Here is a 27,684-nt window from a genome sequence, read left to right as displayed (position 1 = left end):
AGAACAATGGCGTTGGTCATTGTGTGGTAGTTGTCAGAGGTCCCACATAGACATAATAATCCAGGCGGCACTCATAAAACAGTGTGATTAGTTTTGTCACACAGCTGGAGAAAAAAATCTCAGGAAGTGAGAGACAGTTGCAGAGGGGTCCCATATGTATACTGAATCTGGTCTCTGGTTAGGAGTATCCAGGAGGGCGTTTATATTCAGAGAGGGTCATGGTAAGGGAATATATGATATTATATTATAAGCAGCACAAGAAGTTCTGTTGGCATAAATTTTGTGAACTGTTATAACACACGTGTGTGTTGTTAGGGTACAGGATAAAGTGTAAATAGGCTGGTCCTCTACATCACACCAATTTATAGGCTTAAGGACATCTAGGGATAGGTTTAGGTTTCTGTTTGAAAAATTCTTGTGGGCTGAAAAGGGATCTATGTTTTCACTGTGGGTACCATTGTGACAAGGGGTGCATCCTAGGATTTGATTGCAGATTAGGGAGGTTTTGTGATATTTATAGCCCTTGAATAGTGAGGTGTGGTGTGGTAACAGAGTGGAGATGGCCTTTCCCATGTAAAAATTAAGTAAATTTTTTCCTAGAGTAATTAAAAGCAGATTGGTTAAAAGCTGAGAATACAGTGCGATTGTTGACCAGGTTAGCCTTGTGATTGTTGACCAAGTAATTGTTGTTACTTCTCCTGGGGTGGTGGGTTGCAAATGGTAAACCCAACAGAGAAAGAGAGATTTTCCCCTATAGCAAAATTCTTGGAGTTATGGACTATTATGTCATCTTTCCATGTTAAGTCTTGGGACCAAAGAGATTGGATAGATAAGACAAGAACAAGTAAGAGCAGGGGTAAGGTCCCTAGCATTATTTGGAAGGGAAAACAGAGGAAGAATAGAGGCCGTGGGACTTAGCTTTGTGTTTGTGAAGTTCCTTTGTCCTTCTTGAGCAAGAACTTCAGGTCTTGAAGTGGTTCACTCATCCACCTGGACTCTTCTGGCTACTCAAGGTCTTCTGTGTCCTATGAAGACTCAGGGGGAGGGGGAGGTTTACTTCTAGAAAGGTGCATCCAAGTATTGATTCCCTGTAGTTTTATTGCAGTAGGAGTGCTGAGAAGGACCTGGTAAGGTCCCTTCCACTTGGGCAAAAGTTGGTCAGAAGGGGAAAATTTTCTCTATGTTTTTGGGAGAACAAAGACTCCTGGTTGAACCTGAATAGGCCTGTTTCCTGGCTATGGGTCGGCAAAACCTGATTTCCATATTCTGAAATCACCTTTTGGACCTGTCCCAGATTAACTAGTACCTATTATACACTGATTTCACTATCCACCAAAATGTCAGAGAATATAAATGGCCGAACATAAGTCATTTCAGAAGGGCTGAACCTTAGCCCTATTTTAGGTGTTAACCTGATTCTCAGGAGGGCTATGGGTCAAAGCCCTCTTAACAAAGTTTAGCCAGAATTTTTTCTTTTAAAGTTTGATTTTGCCCTTTCCACCTTTCCGGATGGATTAAGGCCTCCAGGCAGCATAAAAGTGGAAGCAAATGCCTAGGACAGTAGATATCTTTTTGTGTAACCTAAGCCACAGAAGAGGGGCCATTATCTCTTTGTAAAGACCATGGATATGGAGGAATTATTTCCTTTAATAATGGTTTTGCTACCTCCTGAGCTCTCCTGGTCCTTGTTGGAAAGCCTTCCACCCATTTGGTGAAAGTGTCAATAAAAACCAGAAGGTATTTATATCCCTGAGAGGATAGCATATGGGTAAAGTCTACTTGCCAGTCTTCCCTGGGTAACTTCCTCTTCGCTGGATGGGCTGGAGGCGGGATGAGGGCCTCAGTTTTTCTGCTGTGTTATTATGGTAGCTTATATTACAGGTCTTTATGATCTCTGGATCGTCTGAGAAAAACCCATCCCAGAAAAAACTTTTTCCACCAGGCTATGAGAGATTACTACAAGCAACTCAATGCCAATAAAATGGACAACCTGGAAGAAATGGACAAATTTTACAAATGCACAACCTTCCGAGAATGAACCAGGAAGAAATAGAAAATATGAACAGACCAATCACAAGCACTGAAATTGAAACTATGATTAAAAATCTTCCATCAAACAAAAGCCCAGGACCAGATGGCTTCACAGGTGAATTCTATGAAACATTTAGAGAACAGCTAACACCTATCGTTCTCAAACTCTTCCAAAATATAAGAGAGGGAGGAACACTCCCAAACTCATTCTACAAGGTCACCATCACTCTGATACCAAAACCAGAGAAAGATGTCACAAAGAAAGAAAATTACAGGCCAATATCACTAATGAAAATTCTCAACACAATACTAGCAAACAGAATCCAACAGGAAATTAAAACGATCATATACTATGATCCAGTGGGGTTTATTCCAGGAATGCAAGGATTCTTTAATATACACAAATCAATCAACATGATACACCATATTAACAAACTGAAGGAGAAAAACCATGTGATCATCTCAATAGATGCAGAGAAAGCTTTTGACAAAATTCAACACCCATTTTTGATGAAAACACTCCAGAAAGTAGACATAGAGTGAACTTACCTCAACATAATAAAGGCCATATATGACTAACACAATGCCAACATCATCCTCAATGGTAAAAAACTGAAAACATTTCCACTAAGATCAGGAAGAAGACAGCCTTGCCCACTCTCACCACTATTATTCAACATAGATTTGGAAGTTTTAGCCACAGCAATCAGAGAACAAATATAAATACAATTAATACAAATTGGAAAAGAAGAAGTAAATCTGTCACTGTTTGCAGATGACATGGTACTCTACATAGAGAATCCTAAATAGGCTACCAGAAAATGACTAGATCTAATAAATGATTTTGGTAAAGTAGCAGGATACAAAATTAAGGCACAGAAATCTGTTGCATTCCTAACACTAATGATAAAAAATCTGAAAGTGAAATTTAGAAAACACTCCCATTTACCATTGCAACAACAAAAATAAAATAAAATATGTAGGAATGAACCTACCTAAGGAGACAAAAGACCTGTATGCAGAAAATTATAAGACACTGATGAAAGAAATTAAAATTGATACAAATAGCTGGAGAGATAGAACATGTTCTTGGATTGGAAGAATCAACATTGTGAAAATGACTACTACACAAAGCAATCTACAGATTCAATGCAATCCCTATCAAACTACCAATGGCATTTTTCACAGAAGCAGAAAAAATTTTCACAATTCGTATTGAAAACACAAAAGACCCCGAATAGTGAAAGCAATCAGGAGAAAGAATATCGGATCTGGAGGAATCAGGCTCCCTGACTTCAGACTATACTACAAAGCTACAGTAATCAAGACACTATGGTGTTGGCACAAAAACAGAAATATAGATCAATGGAACAGGATAGAAAACCCAGAGATAACCCACACACATATGGTCACCTTATCTTTAATAAAGGAGGCAAGAATATACAGTGGAGAAAAGACAGTCTGTTCAATAAGTGGTGCTGGGAAAACTGTACAGCTACGTGTAATAGAATGAAATTAGAACACTCCCTAACACCATACACAAAAATAAACTCAAAATGGATTAAAGAATTAAATGTATGGCCATACACCATCAAATACCTAGAGGAAAACATGGGCAGAACACTCTATGACATAAGTCACAGCAAGGTCCTTTTTTATCCACCTCCTAGAGAAATGGAAATAAAAACAAAAGTAAACCAATGGGACCGAATGAAACTTAAAAGCTTTTGCACAGCAAAGGAAACCATAAACAAGACGAAGAAACAACCCTCAGAATGGGAGAAATATTTGCAAATGAAGCAACTGACAAGAGATTAATCTCCAAAACATACATTAACCCATGCAGCTCAATATTAAATAAAACAACTCAACCCAAAAATGGGCAGAAGACCTTAATAGACATTTTTCCAAGGAAGATATACAGATTACCAACAAACACATGAAAGAATGCTGAACATCATTAATCATTAGAGAAATGCAAATCAAATCTACAATTAGATATTATCTCATACCAGTCAGAATGGCCATCATAAAAAATCTACAAAGAAGAAATGCTGGAGAGGGTTTGGAAAAAAGGAAACCCTCTGGCACTGTTGGTGGGAACGTACATTGATAGAGCCACTTTGGAGAACAGTATGGAGCTTCCTAAAAAACTAAAAATAGAACTACCATACAACCCAGAAATCCCACTACTGGGCATATACCCTGAAAAAAACATAATTCCTAAAGAGTCATGTACCAAAATGTTCATTGCAGCTCTATTTACAGTAACCAGGACATGGAAGCAACCTAAGTGTCCCATCAACAGATGAATGGATAAAGAAGATGTGGCAGATATATACAATGGACTATTAGTCAGTCATATAAAGGCATGAAACTTAGTTATTTGTAGTGAGGTGGATGGACCTAGAGTCTGTCATACAGAGTGAAGTAAGTCAGGAAGATAAAAACAAATACCACATGTTAACACATATATATGGAATCTAAAAATTAAGAAAAAAGAAAATGGTCAGAACCTAGGGGTAAGATGGGAAAAAAGCTGCAGACTTAGTAGAGAATGGACTTGAGGATTCGTTGAGGGGGAAGTGTAAGCTGGGACAGAGTGAGATAGTGGCATGGACATATATACACTACCAAACCTACAGTAGGTAGCTAGTGGGAAGCAGCTGCATAGCACAGGGAGATCAGCTCGATGCTTTATGACCACCTAGAGGTGTTGGATAGGGAGGGTGGGAGGGAGGGAGATGCAAGAAGGAAGAGATATGGGAACATATGTATATGTATAACTGATTCACTTTGTTATAAAGCAGAAACAGACACACCATTGTAAAGCAATTATGCTCTAATAAAGATGTTAAAAAATATAAGAAGAAGAAGAAAGAGAAAATACCTTTTTAGTGCTGTACTCTATCAACACCGTAAGCTCACATCACCTTACATAATGAGTCATCTGTCAGCATCTACATCAATATTGTCTTATATATACAAAACACGGTATCTGCTTCATGTATTCCTAAAACTAGACATCATAAATGAAAAGATAATATGAAAAGGAAACATAATTATTTACAGGTACTGCTATTCAGGCACTGATATTGAAGAAGCAGCAATACGACTGCTTTATGGTAGCCTAGTGTAATCGATATGATTGCTTCACAATAGCTTAGCCTATACACTAATGAATGAGTCATTATAAAATTTTATGGCATACAGTATTACTGTAATATTCATAATACAGTATTGGAAACTTAAAAATAACAAAACACCTACCTGTTGCGATGGGCTGATATGCAGTTTCTCTAGTTATGAGGGGGCGGGCATACTGTAATGTTATGGGATTCTTTGAAAGCAGAGTTATAAAACAGTAAGAAAAGTTACACATTATTAATTTTATGTTAAATATCACTCACTTTATGCCTATGTAAGGATAGAGTATCCACTTTAATACAACTCTTGCCTAAGATGTGCTACACAATCCAGTGATGATGATGATGATGATGCCAAAACATTTCATTCAGTTCTTGCTGTACATTTATTTGATTTTCACATGAAGACAGACACACATACACAACAGATAACATTATTAAGTGTGCAGCCTGATGGTGATTTACTGCTCATTAGGTGGAAGTGGATGATCCTAAAGGTCTTTATTCCGTTGTCTTCTGAGGAGGAAGGAGAGGAGGGGCTGGTGCTGCTGTCTCAGGGGTGGCAGAAGTGGAGGAAGAGAAGGTAGGAGAGGCAGGCACACTCAGTGTAATTTTACTGAAATGCAATCATAGTATCTGGCTTTTTTACCTTTATATTTCTGTGAACATGTTTCTATACAGTACCACCAATACTTGTTCCACTGTTTGCTTTGGTTTCAGTGCCCATATCATTGAAAGCCCCACGTCATAAAATAAATCAAAAGCAGTGTTGAATAACTGGAACCCTTCTGCCATATTGTCTGATGTCAGATTGTTTTCTGGCACTGCTTCTTCTGTGTCTTCCTCCTCAACATCTGGCGTTGACTTGCAAGCACTTTCCTCTGTCAAGTTATCTTCTGTTAATTCCTCTGGTGTGATAGCTAATAACTCTTGAATTTCTCCAAGATTCATGTCTTGAAACACTTCACCCTCTACCTTTTCTTTTTTCCATATCCGCAGTCTCTCTCATAATTTCCTTGATTGACTCTGTTCTAAATCCTGTGAAGTCATACACAACATCTGGACACAGTTTTCTCCAGCAGGAATTTATTTTGAGGGCTTGATGCCTTTCACAGCTTTTTCTATAACATTGATGACATCCTCAGTGGTGTAACCCTCCAAGACTTTCATGATGTTCTCTCTACCAGGGTTCTCTTCCATACCATTGGCAATCCTTTCTAAAGAGCACCTTGTGCAATGAGCTTTAAAGGTCTTTATGGCCCTCCTGATCCAGAGGCTGAATTAGAGACATCGTGTTTGGAGGCACGTAGACCACTTTGACAACTTTAGTGTTGAACTCCTGGGGTTCTGGGTGGCCAGGGGGCACTGTTCAATACCAAAAGGACTTTAAAAAGCAGTCCCTTATTGACAAGGTCCTTTCTGACTTCAAGGAGAAAGCATCAATGGAACCAATCCAGGAAAAGTTCTCATTGTTCCGGCCTTCTTGTTGTACAAACAGAAGACTGGTAGCTGCTGTTTATCTTTTCCTTTCAAGGCTCTGGGGTTAGCAGCTTTACAGATAAGATCAGTTCTGACGGTAAACCTGACTTCATTTGCACAAAACAGTAGAGTTGGCCTATATCTTCCTGCCTTAACTCCTCACTTCTCTTTCTTACTAATAAATATCCTTTGTGACATATTTTTTTTTCCAGAATAGGGCTCTTTTCTCTGCATTAAAAATCTGTTCAAGTAGACGTCCTTTCTCCTCGATGATATTCTTAGTGACATCTGGGAAATTTTCTTCTGTCCATTAGTCTTCAGAAGTTGCTTACCCTTAGGTCTTCTTGTCTATCAACAAGTAAGTCAATTAAATGTGTGGGCAATATTATTACAAAGTACATTGTGGTATGAAATAGGGAAAATCAAAAGATGAAGAGAATGCCAATGACATTGACAGAGATAAAAATTACATGAACAAACATGCTGAATTTGATTTTCAACATGTTACATGCTTTTAGAATTCTAAGTAGTAATAGAGATCAGTATCATTGTTTACTTTCAGCATGATGTACTAGAAAGTAATCTGGTATTGGATTAAGAACAGTTTAAATCCACGGTCTTCCATGAATTATCAAATTACCCATTTTTTTATGAGTACTATTTTCCTCTTCTCTACCTTGGGAATAATAATACCAGTTGCATGTGGTTGGGAAGATTTCATGACTCACTGTACACAAAGTGTCTGGCTTAGTGATGGTTTCACAGAAAGAGCACAATAAAACATTTGATGATGAGAGTGACGATGAAGATGGTGATGATAAAAAATGATGATTAAAACAATGGTGATAACAAAGATCAATACAAAATAGATAACAGGATTCTAAAGAGAATAGACTATTCCTCTAAGCTCAGGTGATTAGTTGATTTTTAGAATTAAAATTTAACCTCTATTACATATTTTACACATTATTACAATTTTTATGTTATTACAGTGACCCTTCGCTTCTGGTTCAGTCTTATTATGTTTGGAAAAGAAATCCTGTAGTTGGATTAAGGGCAATGATTTATAAGCCTGATCCTAATAGGCATCTTAAAAATCAAATTATATCATCTCTAAAGGAGTAATATATATGTAGGTTGGTGTGTGGCACAGTGAATTAGGTTTTGCTCTGGGAAAAATTGAATCCTTGGATGTGGTAGGGAGATGGAGTTATGACAGTTTCCTTTTCCATTAGATGGTGAAATCATCTGAGAAAAGTTAGATTTTGGAAACAGAATCCGCAGTTACACACAAGATTATTAAATAATTAAACCTGTTTATTCAAGTATTCTACTTTTGTCATTTGCCTGTTGATAGAGCCTTATCATTAAATACCTTATATATTTATAGTGTATAATCTACTTTTAAGTTTATATTGTTATCTTTCTTCTTTTTTAAAGGTCATAAGATAGCAGCATATATCCTGGATAAAACTACCAAATAGATATCTAAGTATGGGGTGTATGCCTTCATCCACATAGCTAACAAATGGGGGTGGCTTGATATCCTTGAAGACACAATTAACAGGCACAGATACTATTTTGTGGATTCTGCTTTACTAGTAGTCCTCTAAAAATCCATATGGCTTTATATCACTATCCATAACAATCAGGGCAGCTAACAGCAAGAGCTGTTAACTCTCTTGAAGACCAATTAGTAAAGCCTGCCCAAATGCTCCATATGATACCATGTTTGCCTCAAAATCTCGTATGAATAAGCTCTCATTTTGAATATAAAATCACCAAAAACAGACAGAAAGCCATTCTAGTTAAGAACAAATTGGCCCTATCTATTTTTCTCTGCATGCAACCAATTTGGCATCAAGAAATATACATCAAAATACAAAATTTTCATTATTATTTTTTTTTAATTTTCATGACCAAATGGAATGAAGAGTTGAGGATACTGTCCAGATAATTCATGGTAAAAGTCTGGTTATTGATCAAAGCTATGGTTTTAGAGATTAAATGATTCTAAACAAGCTAGGCATCACTTCACAAGGCAATTATTTTAAACTTTCTTCACTTTGGTTTTTAAGTCATACTGGGAATCTAAACGTGTTCCCCTATATGGTATATTTCAGTTAATTTTTTTGTAGTTTTGTTTTCATTTAGTTTAAGTATCTCTAGTATTTTGCTTTAAAGTTTTTTTTTTTTTTTTTTTTTTTTTTTTTTTTTTTTTTTTTTTTTACCTATATGCTCTGATGTCTGCTATTTTACCTTGGAGTTTATTAATTATAGAAGAAAGTTAATTTTAAACAAGTTATACATATTGCTTTTAATTCCTATAGAGAACTAAATAACTACATAACTACATTCGTGGTTACTGATTTTTACTCAAAATGGATTTCTATAAAACAGTATTGTGTTTGACCACTATAGGAAATTGATCTGTATTTCAATATGGATTTCTATAAAACAGTATTGTATTTGACCACTATAGGAAATTGATCTATATTTTTATGAAAATTAATAAAGGAAAGTTTTATTTAAATTATATTTTTACTGCTACTTTAATAATATTTCTAAGAAGGTATTAATAACTTTTCTCCTACTGCAAGTTAAATTAAAACAGTAATTATAGGTCACAGATTTCTTCTTTAAATTGAGTTTAAAAGGCAAAAACTGAAGCTATGTAATTTGTAATCTTTCCTTGTGTTTTGTGTGCTGATTATGCTAAGTGAGACTCCATTAAAGGTCAGACCTTGCTTTACATGCCTTTCCATTGTTCCCTCTGTTAATACTTTCAGTTTGTTTGTTTCTTAGAGTGTATGAACTGTTCTTTTTCTGGTTGTTAGATGCCAGCTGGTACTGTCAGGTACCATTGTTTCCCAGCTGTCTGACCCAGTATCCCATGGCTTCAAGCTGGCTGACAGTGTCCTTGAAGCATTTTATTTGGCCTCCTTAGACCATTTCCTCAATTAGTTTATCATAGGAATGTAGAATATTTTCTTGTCAAAAGCATTCCACTTTTTCATCATATAAGTTAATATACAATTTACATGGGTTTGTCTCCTAAAAATATTTGGGATGCATATTAGTCCTGTAGTTTCCAAAGTTTGTTTCTTTACTCTATTCAAAAAGTTAATTTTAATATATACCTAAAATTTAAATATAGAGAAAGAATAAATAATAAATGTGTTTTCAAAATACATTTATAATTCAAGATTCCCGTCTTTGCTCATACAAGCAAATATTTGTAGCTGGAATAATAATTATATTGAGCACAATAATTTTTATTCAGTTGAATTAAATACATAGTTTTAACGGATGCTATAGTTCAAAAAGTTATATAGGTCATATAAAATAAACACTCTGTTAGCTGTAAATGTCATAATAAAATTTTTCAATCATATGTAGTAAAATGGAAATTTTATGTTATAATTTAGTTGGCAAATTTCCATCCATTTAAACATCAATATTATTTCTGAAAATAAAGGTATAGTATATTCATATTTTTAACAAATGGTTCAAATACATTAAAAATCATCAATCAGTATATTTTTTTAAAAAGAGGTAGAAATTTCTGTCTCCAATATGAGGAAATATATGCTTCTCTATAAAATCATGTAACAATAGTGAGGTGCCCCAAGCACCACTTTTTAAAAGTTTTCCCTTTTGCCAGAGTTTCCTTTGAGCAATTATTACTTTTACATTCATTATTAAAATGTTCACTTTACCTTGAAGAGAAACATTGAGGGTGATTTTTTTTTAAATGTATAAATGAGAACTCAACAAGTATTAGTGAAATAAATGAAATCAATGCAATGGTCTTTCTATTATGTCAAAATATGTTTTTTTAATTCATTTATCTATTGACTCATTAAACACATTTTCCACTTTTTACTTGATTAAATGTCTTTTTTCATGTCTTTTAATACAAAGTATAAATGTAGAATACTCAGAGAGTAATAACTGTTGTTAAGGAATCATATTTTACATTTACCAGAATCATATTTGAGTTAATTTTAAGTATGCTTTTTTTCCAAAATGAAATGTAAATATAAAATATTTTTATTTAAGTGTTAATTTGAAAATATTAAATTATCCCTATGGATATGGGGCATATAAACATGTATGTATATAAAACTGTAAATATTGTAAGTTTCATTCAGCTATTACTTCCAGATTTTACTAGATAATTACAGATTCTTTTGCCTAAGGACTTTGTAAGAGGAAACATAGTGATTCTCAAATTAGTCGTCCTTCACTATGTTTTTCTTTTTACACTCCATATTCTTCCATCTTTCATACAGCCTGCAATAGAATATATTCCTTGGACTGCTTTTTGAATCTGATTTCATACTTATGGAATAAAATTTTTTGTCTGTGCAACTCTGTTCCCACTGTACTAATATATAGAGATCTATCCAACTCTGGAACATAAGTAATTTCATTCCTTTGTTATTTTTGTATGTTTGCCTGATATAAGTTCCATTCTATCCAGAATGATTTTTTCTTCTGTGCTTTGCCCAGATTACTCAGAATTCCATCTTTCTTCATTGACCTGTGTTCTATGGAGAAAGGGTGTACATGCCCCTCTGCTATTTTGTTAGAGAGAGAAGCTTCCATCTGTTCAGACCACTGAAATTAAGTTCCTTTCTGTGTTATGTTAGCAAATGTCATTTCTTGCCCCACTGACTATAACACCAGAGCTTTTTACACATTCTTAATTCGGAGTGACTAGACTTAGGACACATAGAACCATATATTAAATGGCAGCACTGAAGATTACAAGGGAAGTTGAATGTTCTCTAAATCTGACTTCAAATAACTTATTTATTGAAGTTAGATAATTAATAAAAATAAAAAAACATAAAACATAGTAAATAGTATGTGCATTAAACATGGCCCTAATATAATACATAAGCATATATTTCCCTCCATTCCCACTTAGAAATGGGTCTGAGACATTCCTTTGTCAGAAATATCTTGGAGTTCTGTGCAGCTAATGCTAGAATTTTATTGTGTATATGCTTACCAAACATTGATCTCCTTTCATTTTAAGTAATAATGCTGTTTTCTGGCTTCTTTTTTTAGGTGCATGACAATGCTGTTTATGTGATCATTTAAAATGTTAGTCAATTCAAGGAAGTTTTTCTTTCTATCACGTGCTTTCAGTCAAACTGTATAGAACTGAATAGACATTTTTCCAGAGAGGAAATGCAGATGGCCAAAAGACACATGAAAAGGTGTTCAACATGGCTAATCATCAGGGAAATGTAAATCAAACCCACATCTCACACCTGTCACAATGGCTATTATCAAAAAGAACACAAATAACGAATGTTGGCAAAGATGTGGAGAAAAGGGAACCTTTGTACACCGCTGGTGGGTATGTAAATTTGTGCAGCCACTGTGGAAAACAGTAGGGAGATTTCTAAAAAAACTCAAAATAGATCTATCATATGACTCAGCAATTCCAATCATTTGTATATATTCAAAAGAAACAAAAACTCTAATTCAAAAAGACACATACATCCCAATGTTCATAGCAGCATTATTTACAATTGCCAAGTTATGGAAACAATCTAAGTGTCCATCAACAGACGAATTGATAAAGAAGATGGTATATATATATATATATATATATATATATATATATATATATATATGCAATGGAAAAGTACTCAGCCATACAAAAGAATGACATTTTGTCATTTGCAGCAACATAGATGAACTTGGAGGGCATTATGCTAAGTGAATTAAGCTAGACAGAGAAAGACACATACTGTATGACATCACTTATGTGTGGAGTCTAAAACAAACAACAAACTAGTGAATATAACAAAAAGAAGAAAATTCACAGACATAGAGAACAAAGTAATGGTTACCAGTGTGAGAGAGGGACAATATTGGGGTGGGGGAGTGAGAGGTACAAACTATTGGGTGTAAGGTGGACTCAAGGATGTACTGTACAACACGGGGAATATGGCTAATATTTTGTAAAAACTGTAAATGGAAAGTAACCTTTAAAAATTGTATAAAAATAAAACTAAGTTAATTAATATATGGTTGGCAAAAAAAAGTGCTTTATGGATTTCCATATTCAAATATAGTCAGAAGAATGCCATGTGGTAGGTAAAGCCAGAATAACACTGCCCTTTCTCCCAGAGCTCAAAGGGCATTAGAGCCAAAACATGTCTCTTACAAAGATAGAATATGTGGCTGTTGTTAATTTCCCCCCAACATCCTAAGGGGTGAAGAAAAAAAAAGACTGAAATTTATTATTAGATGTAAAAAAGGAGAGAAATAAACATTGTCTCCCTTTTGATTAAATTAAGAAAATAAAATATAAAAGTGTTTTCATCTTCTAAAAGGTCTTTTAAAAAAACAAATCAGTTTGTCTTGATAACAGGATAATTTCAAGTCTCTGAGAACATCAAATACTGAGCCTCAGAAAGGAGAAAAATAAATGTGTACGTGCCCACACAAAGGAAAAACAGGACAGCTACCATGTACAATTCCCTTTGAACTAACATACAGATGTAAATGCTCCTTTCTTTGTCATCTTCCTTCAAAATATTTGTGTGCGTATGTTGTACAACACATTTAAATCTGCCTGTGTTTAAATATCGTTTCAGTGTCTCTTTCCATCCATCTTTTTGAAAAGGAATGTTTCCTTCTCATGACTGAAGTCCAAGAAGTTTCTTTCACAGTAGCAAAACTGTGTTCACCTCATGTCTCTTTCTAGTCCTCGGATCCTCAAAGTTGAGTTAAAGATACTCCTCAACATATCCCATCATTCTCATTCTGGTTTGCTTTGTTTCATTTTATTTTAAAATATGTATTGCTTTATTTTTTTTCACCTTAGCACTAATCCACATTTTCTTCCTTTCTTTCTCTATTTACCTCAATTTCCCCATTTGTAAAATAAATTAATGAGGCTTAGCAACTGACTGATACAGCTGATGTGAGGTACACTAGAGTATAGTGGACAGGATGTTGAGTTTTCTCTAATTTGATACATACATTTTCTGAGTGGTTATCTTGAAACATGATGTTACTAAAAGAAAAACAAGGTATTTTAAGTACAAATTCATTTGCAGGATAGTGGTTCAGAATTTATTAATTAATGTAGAATAGCTACAGGTGATTCTTATTGTTCCATGTGACAATCATTCCTATTGTACAAATTGCTATTTCTGATTAACATGGAGAAGTTTTATTAGAAGAAATGTGTTACCTTGCTATACTATAAATGTCCCAGTAGAACTTAAGGTCATAGCTGTTCCTTAGTCTTCATATGTGTAACTTCTGACACATGGTAGGAACCCAATAAATGTTTTTGAAATTAATAAATTAATGAATGCATAAAGATTAGGCATACTGTTAACTTCATTTATTTTATTTTCTAATTTAATATAGAAATTTATAAATTTCTAATTGAGTAACGAAATTTTCCTTAGATGTTTTATCAAATAACTTTTCAAATCATATAATAAGAGCTACAGGTATTACATTTTACTATGTGGACTAAAAAACTGTGTTTTTTTTATCACATTTTTTTATTTTTTTTTTTGCGGTACGCGGGCCACTCACTGCTGTGGCCTCTCCCATTGCGGAGCACAGGCTCCGGATGTGCAGGCTCAGCGGCCACGGCTCACAGGCCCAGCCACTCCGCGGCACGTGGGATCCTCCCGGACCGGGGCACGAACCCGTGTGCCCTGCATCGGCAGGCGGACTCTCAACCACTGCGCCACCAGGGAAGCCCTATCACATTCTTAATAAAAGTAAATAATAATATATTTTGAACTTGAAATGTGCCAATCTAGACAGTAAAGGTTTTAATACATTATTTAAATTAAACACAGTGAAATCAGTTGCATTATTGAGTACAACTGTAATAAGTGTTGCTCTAATTTATAGAGCTTAATTTGTCCAAGATCATACACTTTGAAGGAGTCTGGATCTGAACCTATACTTTAAAAAAAAATGATCTATAAGGACTGTACTTTTTATTATACACTTGGAAAATACTGAAACACAAACTCAAGTGTAGAATTACTGGCATTTTTTTATTATTTGAAGTTAGAAAAATTAGATAAATCTATGATCAATAATTTTAATAGATTTGTTGGTGTCATTTTACTCAGCAACATTATTTAAAACGATAGAAAGTAACACTATGATGTATAGTCTGTAATGTATAGAGATCACTTATGTGCACTCCACAAAATAGCGTTGGACAGAAGGATGAGAAGGAGATGGATGGATTGAGCAGAATAATTACTAAACTGAAGTGTAGGTGTAACTGGTGGCAATAGTGTTGCAGGATGGAAGCTTCAATCAATATAGTATAAATAATAATGACTGTAAAATTGTGACAAAAATAACAAGTATGCTGAGAAGCAAGCACAGCTGCAAGCTGATTCATGAATTTTTTTGATTATTACAATATTTATTTCTGAAAGTGTGAATCATTAATAAAATGGAGATTGAAATTTGACTCAGTTTAAATGTAAACCACTTGTAAAAAAATGTGGTACACTTGTATTATTCTCAGTGATTTTCCTATTTCTTAAAAATTTAATTTAAATACCATCAACAAAACATAGTATTGTTAAAATCTTACATTACAGTCTGATTTAGCAAACCTGTTATTTTTGAAAATTTGGAGTAAAAAGCAAGTAAGCCAATTGATTTTTTAATAATCTTAATAAAACTTTGTATTATATGTATATTTGTATATGCATATGTGTATAAATATATTTGTGTGTGTATATATATATATATATATGGTTAAATTGTTTCTAAAGCATTATTCTGACTTACAAAAATGGGAATTGCATATTATTTTAATTCCAAAATATTGCAAATTAATTTAGTTTTCATAGGAAAATAAAAGCTAAAGGACTAGATTAAAAAGATTATCAATATATTTTTGTCACAGTGAGATATATTTATAAAGCAATTAAGGATAATTCATATGTCTGATACTTGATAATCAGTATTTGGAATAACAATTTTGGTGGTAATTTAAAATTTTGTTCAGGTATTTATCAGCAGCTAAAAAATAAACTGAATGAGCTGTAAGAGAAAAAGTGGTAAAAACAGAGTTTAAAAGTAAGCAATATATAAGTGGGTCATAATAAACTATATCACTTCACAAGGGATGTATATTCATTGATAGAGATTGCTAAATCCCATAGGCTCTAAACAAGTTATTTACAAAGGGAATCATGTGAAATAAGTGAATACGTTTACCTCTTAGAAGTTTGCTCAACTATAAAATGAGCAGCAGATTCCAATTTCCTCCCCTGTCATCCTATGAAAAATGAGTTTTATTAGGGAAAGTGTTGTAAACCTTAACTTGCCATTTTAAAATTCATGTTTACTCAGCATCCTCAAAAGATAAAGTTTCTATGCTTCAAAATACTCATTTTAAAAATGATAATACATGAGTATAACTAGATCCATTCCTGACTTTGACAAACATTGACCGAATCTACAATTTCCCAAATAAAATAGAACCTTCATATTCTCTGAAAAGATTCAACAAAATATGCTTTCCTTTTTAAAATAAGTGATATGTAATAGTTTTATGGGATTTTTTTTTCTATCAAGAATTAAACACCCAAAACTATTATTGAAAGAGCTGTAATTTTAGCGGCCGAACTTCCCCAGCATATGATCAATTTGATATATGTAGATTTGAGGTAAAATTAGACCAATGCACACATATTTCTACAACATTGCCAAAGAGGTTTGGAAGTTGGAAATCAGAAGATTTTGTTAATAAAACATTTATTACTTTCCAAACTGACTTAGGGTGGCAATGCCTTGAAGGGCAGTCTGGAGCCATGGTTCTCAAACTTTTTGGTCTCGGGAACCCAAAATTTTGGTCTTAGGATTTTGTGGGTTACAACCAATGATGTGGTAAATATTTATTCAAAAGCGTGAGGATGGGTGGCAGGGACTGTGTGAACAAAACTTGATTTATAGCATTTGCTGACTTCTGTGGGGTTAATACTTCCACTATACTCAATTTCAAGCTACCTATAAAATGTCACTGATCATACAATTGAAAAGAGGTGTACACAGTTATCTCACAAAAGCCTGTGCAAGCCCATTCAAACACATCGCTAGTTATATCTATGGAAGTTTACCACAATAGAAATTAAAACAGATATTTACTTTGTTATAAATTAAATCATTTTAAAAGAACAGTAATAAGTCCTTTATCTGTGCACACAAATAATATAGTCTTTATGAAAAACTAACTCTACTTCTAAGCAAATAAAATATTAGAGAGATAGTGAAATTGTTAGATTTTCTCACTGTTTTACATTTTCACAGATTTATTTAATGTGTGACTTAGAAAAAAAGTTGAATTCTCATATCTGATAATGTATACAATCTGCTGTAAAGTTGCACATTGTATAGCCAGTGAAAGACTGAGGCAAAAAAAAATGTCATCTTACTTTCTTTTATGAAAATAATTTGCTCTTGCAGATCTACAGAAAGGGTTTTGAGGATTCACTGGGATCTTGGATCACACTTTGAAGAACACTGCTACAGAGAAATAGGTAGGGCCCAGAAATAGTCTATGAAGAAATCATCTAAATAAAAGGACATCATGAGTGTAAGTTTTCTTCTCTGGAAAATAAAGAGAAGGAGCCATGGGATATGACAGTAAAGAAGTAGTGAAAATGTCATAAAACTGACTCTGCAGTCTGTGGTCTTCTGAACAAGGGCCAGGGATCATGGGAAGCCAAAACAAAACAAGCTTCTGAAATGAAGGAATTTAAAATATATATAGAAATTTAAATGCAGAAACAACATCCCACTTTTCTGTGCCTCCCTTGTTTATAGGATGTTCACTAATTTTGCAGCAAGAAGTCACAACATTTTTAGTGCAGCCAGCTTTAATAAAGTGATGATGACAAAAGCTGTCATTAAAACATATTTTGAGTAAATCTAAAATTTTCCAAGTAAAGAAATAATAGCCACAATCAAGGGAGTTAGAGAGCTCATCTGCTTGACAATGCAGAGTAGAAAATAAATGGAGATGAAACCTGGGAAAACTGATTATTTCTTTTAAAAATGTTAAACCAGTGTACATAAGGCATCTCAACACAGAACCAGTATCTGGGTTGTTAATAGGTCTTTATGGTATTTAAGTACATTTTGACTGAGATTCTTGGATGATATCCATAAAAAGAGTCGTGGAAATGATTAAAATATTGATCTAGTCAATCAGATCAGTTATAACTGTAGTGATAGTTATGAGTACATGGCAAATAAAAAAGATGCTAACATAAAATGTCAGTATTTTTGATTAATTTTGGAGATACAAATCAAAGTTTCATTCTGGAAATTGCTATTTTCTTTATTATCTTATTATCTGTCCCCAAATTTTATTGTAAGGACACTCTGTCCCGATTTCAGAAAATATTGAAACATTTACTATATATAATGTTTCCTACTAATAATTTACAAAATAATAAAGCTTTATGGATTAATTATAAATTAATAGCAATATATAGCATAAAATAACATAATTACTAATGTGTTCTTAAAGAAAATTGACTATATAATTTTTCTGAAGGGGAAAAAGTCCTCAGAAGTCATTGCTAAGGTAAAGTATCTTATTTTTTTATTAATTTATTTTTATTTTTGGCTGTGTTGGGTCTTCGTTTCTGTGTGAGGGCTTTCTTTAGTTGCAGCAAGCAGGGGTCACTCTTCATTGCGGTGCTCAGGCCTCTCACTATTGCGGCCTCTCTCGTTGCGGAGCACAGGCTCCAGACATACAGGCTCAGTAGTTGTGCCTCACAGGCCTAGCTGCTCCACGGAATGTGGGATCTTCCCAGAACAGGGCTTGAACCTGTGTCCCCTGCATTGGCAGGCAGATTCTCAACCACTGTGCCATGAGGGAAGCCCATACATTATCTTTTGATACCATTCTATCTATGTTTGATTTGGGGAATTAAAATTATATTAAATACTCATATAAGCTTTTCTTATTATTAAGCAAAATAATACAAACTTTAGTGATTAGTAAAAAAAATCAAAACTAACCCAGAAATGGGAATCAGTACATGAGAATATTTTTATATTAAGGCTATATTCCATATACTTTAAAAGCCCAAAGACTGAAACTAAATAGATTACAGTATATTGTAAATTTAGTAAAAGAGCAAAATTAACTTCTAAAGATTAAATTATAATATATGACATTAAAAAATACATTGGATTTGATTAACAGCAGATTAAGTAGTGCAGCAGGAAAGAGTGTTTTGGAAAGTATCCAAAATGAAACATAGGGGAAAAAAAAGATTGGGAAAAGAAAAGAACAAAGTATCAGTGATTTAAGGAAACATCAAAATGTTATATATATATATATATATATATATATATATATATATATATATATATATATGAGTGAAGTCAGCAAAACAAAAGAGAGAAGTAGAAGAAATATTTGAAGAAACAACTGCAGTTTTGAAATTTTGATGAAAGAAATAAACCCACAAATCCAAGATTCTTATTGTATTGCAAACAGAACAAACTTGAAGAAAACTACATCATGACACATAATTGCAAATTTTTAAAAAACAGTGATAAAAGAAAATTTTCACATTAGCCAGAATTAGTAAAATATATTAGATACAGAAAAACAAAAATAAGAATAATGGTAGATTTCTCATTAGAACTAATTTAAGTCAGAACATAATGAAACATTTTAAAGTGTCAAAGTAGGGAGAAGGCAAGAAATGATGAAGATGAGAGTGGAGCTTAAGTAGAAAATTAAAGAAACCCACAGATAGTTCTTAGAGAAGAAAAGTAAAACTGACAAACCTCTAGCTAGAGTGATCAAGAATGATTAACATATACACACTACTATATATATAATAGATAACCAAAAAGGACTTACTGTATAACACAGAAAACTATACTCAATGTTTTGTAATAACCTATAAGGGAAAAGAATCAGAAAAAAATATATATATATATATATTATATATATATACATAACTGAATAAGTTTGCTCTACACCTGAAACAATTAATACAACATTGAAAATCAACTATATTTCAATTAAAAAAGAGTTTAAAAAAAGAAAGAGTGATACATAGATTACCAGCCATAGGAAAGAGAGATGGCTTTAAAACAGTCTGTGGATACTAAATAGATAATGAAAGTATTATGTTCAATTTTATGTCAATAAATTCAACAACTTAGATAAAATAAACAAATCCTCTGAAAGACTAAAACTACCAAAGCAAACTTAATAAGAAACAGATGATCTAAATAGAAATACACCTATTAAAGAAACATATTTTTTTGTTAAATTATTTGCACACAAAAAAATGTCAGAGCCAGATGGCTTCATGAGTAAACACAATCAAGTCCATAAAGATAGAATAATGCTAATTCTGCACAAACACTTCCAGAAATTTAAAGAGGAAAAAATGCTTCCACACTCATTTTACAAAACCAAAATTACCCTAATACCAAAATAAGACAATGGCATGACAAGAAAAGGATAAAAAGAAAAACATCATGAACATAAATATTTTTACAAAATTCTAGCCAGTTGAATCTAACAATATAAAAAAAGGATAATAGGGCTTCCTTGGTGGCACAGTGGTCAAGAGCCTGCCTGCTGATGCAGGGCACACAGGTTTGTGCCCCAGTCTGGGAAGATCCCACATGCCATGGAGCGGCTGGGCCCGTGAGCCATGTGCTGAGCCTGCACTTCCGGAGCTTGTGCTCTGCAACGGGAGAGGCCACAGCAGTGAGAGGCCTGCATACCACCAAAAAAAAAAAAAAGAAAAAGAAAAAAGGATAATAAGTTTTAACCAAGTGGAGTTCATCCCTATAATGCAAAATCAGTTTAACATTTGAAATCCAATTAATATAATTCATTACATAAACAGCCTGAAAACAAAAAACATGCTAATGACAAATGCAAAAATAGTTGACAAAATACTAAAAATGAAAGCAAATTAGTAATAGAACAGAATTCCTTTGCTTTCATGTGCATTTATATAAAATGAATAACTAACGAGATATTTAATGGTGAAAGACTCAATGCCTCTGTCTAATATTAGGTGCAAGGCAAGAATATCCCCTTTCACTGCTTCTATTTAACATTATCCCAGAGGGTCTAGCTAGTGCAATAGATCAAGGAAAATAAGCAAAAGTATCTAGATTAAAAAGGGAAAGTTAAAACTGTCTCTGTGGAGATAATTCATGTTGAGAATCCTACAAAATCCTCAAAGCAGTTATTAAAGCTAATACATTTGCATTTAACAAAGTTGCAATAAATTAGGACAATATAAAATGTAACTGTATTTTTATATGCTAGCAGTACAAAATCAGAAATTAAAATATTTAGGAAGTATTAAAATATGAAATACTTAGAGATAAAGCTGACCAAATACGTGCACTATCTATTCACTGAAACATGTAGACTATTGCTGACTATTGCTGAGACAAATTTTAAGAAGATCTAAATAAATGGAGATAGTGCATTCATTGATTAGACTTGATATTCTTCTCTGAAAAGTGGTCTATGTCTTTGACACAATCTCAGTCAAAATTGCAAAGGCTCTTTTATAGAAATTGACGTTGATTTAAATATCCATACAGAAATGCCAACACAATTGTGAAAACAACAAAATTAGATGATTTGCACTTTCTGATTTTAAGAAAAAGCAGTTTCAATAAGACTTTAAACAAGACAATGTGATATTTGTGTAAAGATTTGATTAATGGTCACTGAAGCACAATAAAGTTTTGAAATAGACCCACACATAGGTGGTCAATCCCTCCCAAGGTACAGCGTGGGATTGCAAATGAGAACTTCCAGTCAATTCTCCGTAAATCCCTATCCCACAAAATTCAGAACTAAATTAAATGGTTGTTTTAAAGTTCTAAGCTTTAGGGTAATTTGCTATGTAGTAAAAGATAACTGATCGGCTTTCCTGGTGGCACAGTGGTTGAGAGTCCGCCTGCCTATGCAGGGGACACAGGTTCATGCCCCGGTCCAGGAAGATCCCACATGCTGCAGAGTGGCTGGGCCCGTGAGCCACGGCCGCTGAACCTGCGCATCCAGAGCCTGTGCTCCACAACGGGAGAGGCCACAACAGTGAGAGGCCCATGTACAGCAAAAAAAAAAAAAAAAAGAAAAAAAAAGAAAAACCAAACAACAAAAACCAAAAACTGAAATACACTTTGTATTTAATAAATTCTTCTAGAATTATCCTAAGATTTAATCACCATCTTTTTTCCATTTTACTTTCCTCCCTCAAAAAGTGAGAATCTTTATAGCTCTATGATCTAACTTTCTGTCATCTATCTTGTCTATCATTTATCTTTTTTCTTTTTTTTCCTCTAAATAACTCATAGTACATGTATATACATATATATATATATATATATAATATGTATATATTTATCCGTGCACCACATTGCTATGGGACAACCCTTAAATTATCGGAAGCTCTTTCCTCTAAGCTCCTGCTTAGAAGGTCTACAACACAGTCCTCTAAATCTTCCAAAGGTATTTTTAAAAGGACCTGGAACTTATCTCCTTATTTGATCTTTATCTCATGATTGTTTACTTTAAGAATATTTTGCTTTCAAAACAATGAACACAGGAAAGAGTTTTACTCTGCAAGTAGGCAAACACTGGCTCCTCTATATCTCCTCTAAAGTCAGCTTAACCGTGTTCTTTACTCCATCTCTCACTTCCCATATGTTATATGCATCACACAGAGGATAACTGAAAATTTCAACATGATGCCTAGAAATAGCTTTAGCCAGATCCCTAAGTCCATTAGAAATGCTTTTCAACCTTCCATGTTACCAACAGTGAGAATTTTTAAATTGTTTCATCATTATGCAAAGGGAGCCATCATATTTTTAGCCTGCTATAGCAGTTTCCTCACTAATTTTCCAGCAAATACTAACAGGTTTTACACCATTTTCTAGACTTTTCTAAGAGTTTACTCATTGCTTTTCAAGATTCTACCAACTACCGTTTCCAAATGTTTTAGAATTTTTGTTATGCAGAACCACACTTATAATTTTTCTATCAGTCAACTTACACTATGTAAAAAGGACCCTAACACTAAGCAAGTTAAAACACAAATATTTATTATTTTCTCATGATTCATAGATTTTAGTAGTTCTTCGTGCCTGACCCAAGTCAACTGAGGCCAGATTGTCTAAGGTATCTCACTCATATGTCTGCGGGGGTTGGGAGCTGGCATATCTGAGAAGATCTCTCACATCCTCCTATCCCAGACTTGTTCACACTGGAGAATAAGGTTTCCATCTTCAAGAGAAGGCACGTCCCAGTGCAAAAGAGCACTTCGAGTACCAGTGTGTATCATATCTACTAGTTGCAAATTGCAAAATCAAATCAAAGTCTGATTTCACATTCAAGTATTGGAGAATCAGACTTCACCTTTAAAAGGCAAGAATGTCAAACTCATAGCACACAGGGACGTGGATACAGGGAGGCAGAAAAAATTGTTAATCATTACCAAATTAATCTAACAGGTAAATAGCTGGATCATGTTAAGTGAGGTCCTCTTTAGACCCTTATACACATAAAATGAGATCTTTTTGCTGAGGGGCTAATAAGTCAAATGTATTGGGCTTCTGTTAGAGTGTTTGCAAGACTATGTACTTCTTTGTAGAAGAACCTCCTTTGCTATGACGCTAGAAGCCATTTATGAACATGCCCACTGAACTACGTATGAAAAGATAAGTGTAAAATAAGTAGAACCAATTATGTTCTCTTGTTCAACAATTTGTGAGGAGTAAGACCTAGTTTAGATCAATGTCAGGTGGATGAATGAAGGTTTACAAATTCTTTCTATCTGTTCTTTTTTCCTTCACTTCTTGATTCTTTATTGATCAATACTTTCTAGTTCTTTGAAATACTCCAGTGTCCTTTCCATAAATTTACCCTCATGTTTATTTGCATGTTTTCATGATTGGAATAGTTTTCAATATCATTCTGAAGCTTATGGTTAAGACTTTTCATTTAAGGATGTGACTTAAAATTCAGGGGCAGATGTAACTGATTCCAAATCTTGTGATCTTAGCACTGAATCATGCTGCCTCATCACACTGTAATGAGACAACGGGAATTAAACTTACTCTTTTCTCCTTTGTGTTTCTCCTAGACTCTGCTCCTGAGGAGAGGAGATGAAGGCAGAATTACAGGAGACTGCTGTGGCACAGAAATTGACCACAATCTGTGATAAAGACATGATGGATCAGAATCAAGTTTGCTTTTACATAATCTTTGTTTTTAATCTTTACTTTCTAACAATATCCACTGTCATACACTCTCCTTTGACCCTCTCTTCTTCATCACGTTTATTAAACTTTGTTTTATTAGTATTCTCATGCTATAAAGTTACACAGCTTTTTTTTAAAAAAAGTTGGTACATTTTGTTAAAGTCAAAGTGGAAAATATAGTGAGGAAGGTTTTATAAATGAATAGACAGTTAAATTCAACAATCATAGTATCTGGAAATTTTACTGGGTATATTTTTAAGTATATATGACCCGTTTCCAAAGGTACAAAATATCTTGATATCTTTAGAAAATATTGAGGTAGCTAACCTGGGATGGGGCATAGTGTTGACTTGGCTTTACTAGACCATGAGTGTTTCACATAAAATAAAATATCTTTCTCAACCTGTTGATAGAATATTCAAAAGTCCTTATATGATTCCTCATTAAAAATAGGTATTTAATTAATATTTTCTTTCATTAAGAAGAAAGTAAAGTCCTGAACATAGTAAGACAGTAATTAGTTCCAGTAATAAAAGACTCCAGTTCAGAACACTCTCCTGCTTTGATCATATTTATGGTCTTTGTCATATAGATAATTCTTTCCAGCATGAAGATATTATTGAATACATTTCCCTGTCATGAGATGTTGAAAGCCAGTACTAGATTCATATCTGCAGTCTTAACAACAGATTCTAGCATTGAGATTTATATCTTTCATCAAGAATCATGTTTTAGGGGTATGGGATTAACATATACACACTACTATGTATAAGATAGATAGCCAACTAGGACACACTGTATAGTACAGGGAACTATACTCTATATTTTGTAATAACCTATAAGGGAAAGAATATATATATATATATATATATATAACTGAATCACTTTGCTGTACATGTGAAAATAACACAACATTGTAAATCAATCAACTGTACTTCAATAAAAAAAGAACCACCAAAAAGAACAAAATGAATCATCTTTTAACAACCTCTTCTAGGATTTTATCCATTTAGCATAATCAGTAATTCCATAAAGCCAATATTAATTTGAAAAGCCAAAAATGTTATTTTCTGCCCAATAGTCACTACATCAGTGGTTCAACAGCAAATATTTATTGAATACACATTCTGTGCTAGATAATTATGACAGCATTATCTAGGGTGAAAATTGTCCAAAATAGGGTGTTGTGCAAAATACACATTATTATCATCTTTCTCAAGACCATCATCATTATCATCAATATCATCTTATACTGTATTTCATAAATACTGAAAAATTATTCTCACTTTAAATTATCTTCTCTATATTTCCTACAAATTAAAATGAAGCTTTTTTTCATACACTAGACTCTTTACATTACTTGGAAGCCTATTTCTACTATAAATAAACAAGATATATACCATAAAGAATTAATATGAATAATGTAACCATATATAAGTGAACTCTAGTTCCCAAACATTGAAATATCTGGTAGAAAAGATGAGGAAATTGTTGGTACTTAAAAACGTATAAAGCAAATCTCCAGAGAGTGTGGTGAAGTTTATTATTTAATATTTATAAAACTACTTCAATATTTTCGTATAATCACATACAGTTTTATGACTACTACTGGAACCTATGGGCATTTCTATATCTACTTCCTGAGATTCCCTTTGAGGCAAGAATGAGTCCTCTGTTAAGCAATTTCATTCACTCAAACTTACGCAACTCCATTTCTCAGGATGATTGGTATACTGCCATGTGGCCTATTTAAAAATAATCACAATAGTACTTAGTAGGTTTAGAAATAATTTAAATGATTGCATTATTGGTATGTTACAATATAATGAGTTAGAAGTGCCTAGAAAATTCAGGATTTATATTAAAAGATTTTGATTAGTTTTCCTGGAATTGGGAGGGAAAAGTATATGCAAAGAAGTTTATTATACTGTTGAAACAAGACTGAATAAGTTTAAGATGCAAAGTTTGTAACATAATTCTTCAATAATATTACTAGAGTTTGGGAAATATTAAAAGTCCTACTTTACCAAATTACAAAGAAAAACTTTCTCAAATTGTTTTCTGTGTATTAATAAAATACTGTATGGGGAATTATTTTGAGCCAGTTTAGTAATCTAATGGATTCATTTTTATTTTGATATAAGTCTTTCATTTATCTGAAGCAAATAGATGGATTTGGGTATTGAGTATACCATAAAATGTTATAAGTCTAATATGTACTTTCCCTAAATACTTAAAAATGGATTTCTGATACTCCTAGATATAAATTCATTGTATAAATATTGTGTGCTTTTGTGAATCAGTAACTGTGCAAGACACTATATACCACCATGAAGGAGACATATAACAGACAATCATTATAAGTACTATGATGGAGGAAACAAGACAGGACAGAGAAACATAGAGAAGGGGTGTCTTTCCCAGGTGTAACATAAGAAGAGGGTGTCAGTGAAACCATTTAAAATTCACATTTAAAAAACAATAATTTTGAATATTCTTTATTTTGAAATAACGTTAACCTTACAGAAGGTAGCACAAAGTTACCACAGTTTCAAATATCTTTCACTCAATTTCCTCTAATGTTAAACTCTTGCATAACCATGGTTAATAAACAAAATGAGGAAATTAATATTGGAACAATACTATCAACTAAACTACATACTTTATTCAGATTTCCCCAGATTTTTTTTTTTTTTTTTTTTTTTTTTTTTTTTTTTGTGGTACGCAGACCTCTCACTGTTGTGGCCTCTCCCGTTGCAGAGCATAGGCTCTGGACGTGCAGGCTCAGTGGCCATGGCTCATGGGCCCAGCTGCACATGGCATGTGGGATCTTCCCAGACCGGAGCACAAACCCGTGTCCCCTGCATCGGCAGGCAGACTCTCAACCACTGTGCCACAAGGGAAGCCCTGCCCATTTTTTGATTGGGTTGTTTGTTTGTTTGTTTTTGATATTGCGCTGCATGAGCAGTTTGCATATTTTGGAGATTAATCCCTTATCTGTCACATCATTTGCAAATACTTTCTCCCATTCTGTGGGTTGTCTTTTCATTTGGTTTATGGTTTCCTTTGTTGTGTAAAACTTCTAAGTTTAATTAGGTCCCATTTGTTTAACAATTTAAATCTCAAGGAAGTAGAAAAAAATGAACAACTAATCCTAAAGTTAGCAGAAGGAAGGAGGTAAAAAAATGATAGCAGAAATAAGTAAAAGAGAAAATACAAAAGCAATAGAATATATCAATGAAACTGAGTTAATTTGTAAGAAAGATAAACAAAATTGACAAACTTTTAGCTAGACTTTGAAGAAAAAGAGTACTCAAATAAATAAAATTATAAACGACCAAGGACATTACAATTGTTTCTGCTTTCTTATGCTCTTGTTTTACATCTGCCCTTGTAGTGACCTCTGTTTATTCTTCAGCATCTCCCTAGCCTCAGCCTTTTTCCTGCTCCATCTTACTACCCCTGCCTCTGATCTTTAATAACTGACCTAGAACTGGATTAGAGTAGAAAGGTTGTTAGGAAAGTGAGTTGCCTGGAAAAATAGAGAATATATAAGATGGCATAAAACTTTATCCAAGATTCTTTCATTTTCTTTCCTCATAGAATCAGAGGCTGCATGAGTCTGACACTTAACTCCCCAAATCTAGGCACTAATTGCCATTAGAAAGAAGTGACCCCCTACATCTTGTGCAGAGAGGTCCACTTTGGTACTCCTTAGAAGCAG

At 33.5% G+C, this 27,684-nt stretch overlaps 1 pseudogene; it reads right to left on the bottom strand.

Moving 5' to 3' along the window:
• Positions 1 to 6,420: 6,420 nt before the first annotated feature.
• The window catches only part of LOC132499871 (podoplanin-like), an 87,173-nt pseudogene continuing 65,909 nt past the window's right edge, over positions 6,421 to 27,684 (bottom strand).

This window comes from Mesoplodon densirostris, chromosome 12, assembly GCF_025265405.1.
Source record: "Mesoplodon densirostris isolate mMesDen1 chromosome 12, mMesDen1 primary haplotype, whole genome shotgun sequence".
In the NCBI taxonomy this organism is placed as follows: Eukaryota; Metazoa; Chordata; class Mammalia; order Artiodactyla; family Ziphiidae; genus Mesoplodon; species Mesoplodon densirostris.
Note: the sequence above shows the minus strand (reverse complement) of the source record. Positions and strands in the feature narration are given on the sequence as shown.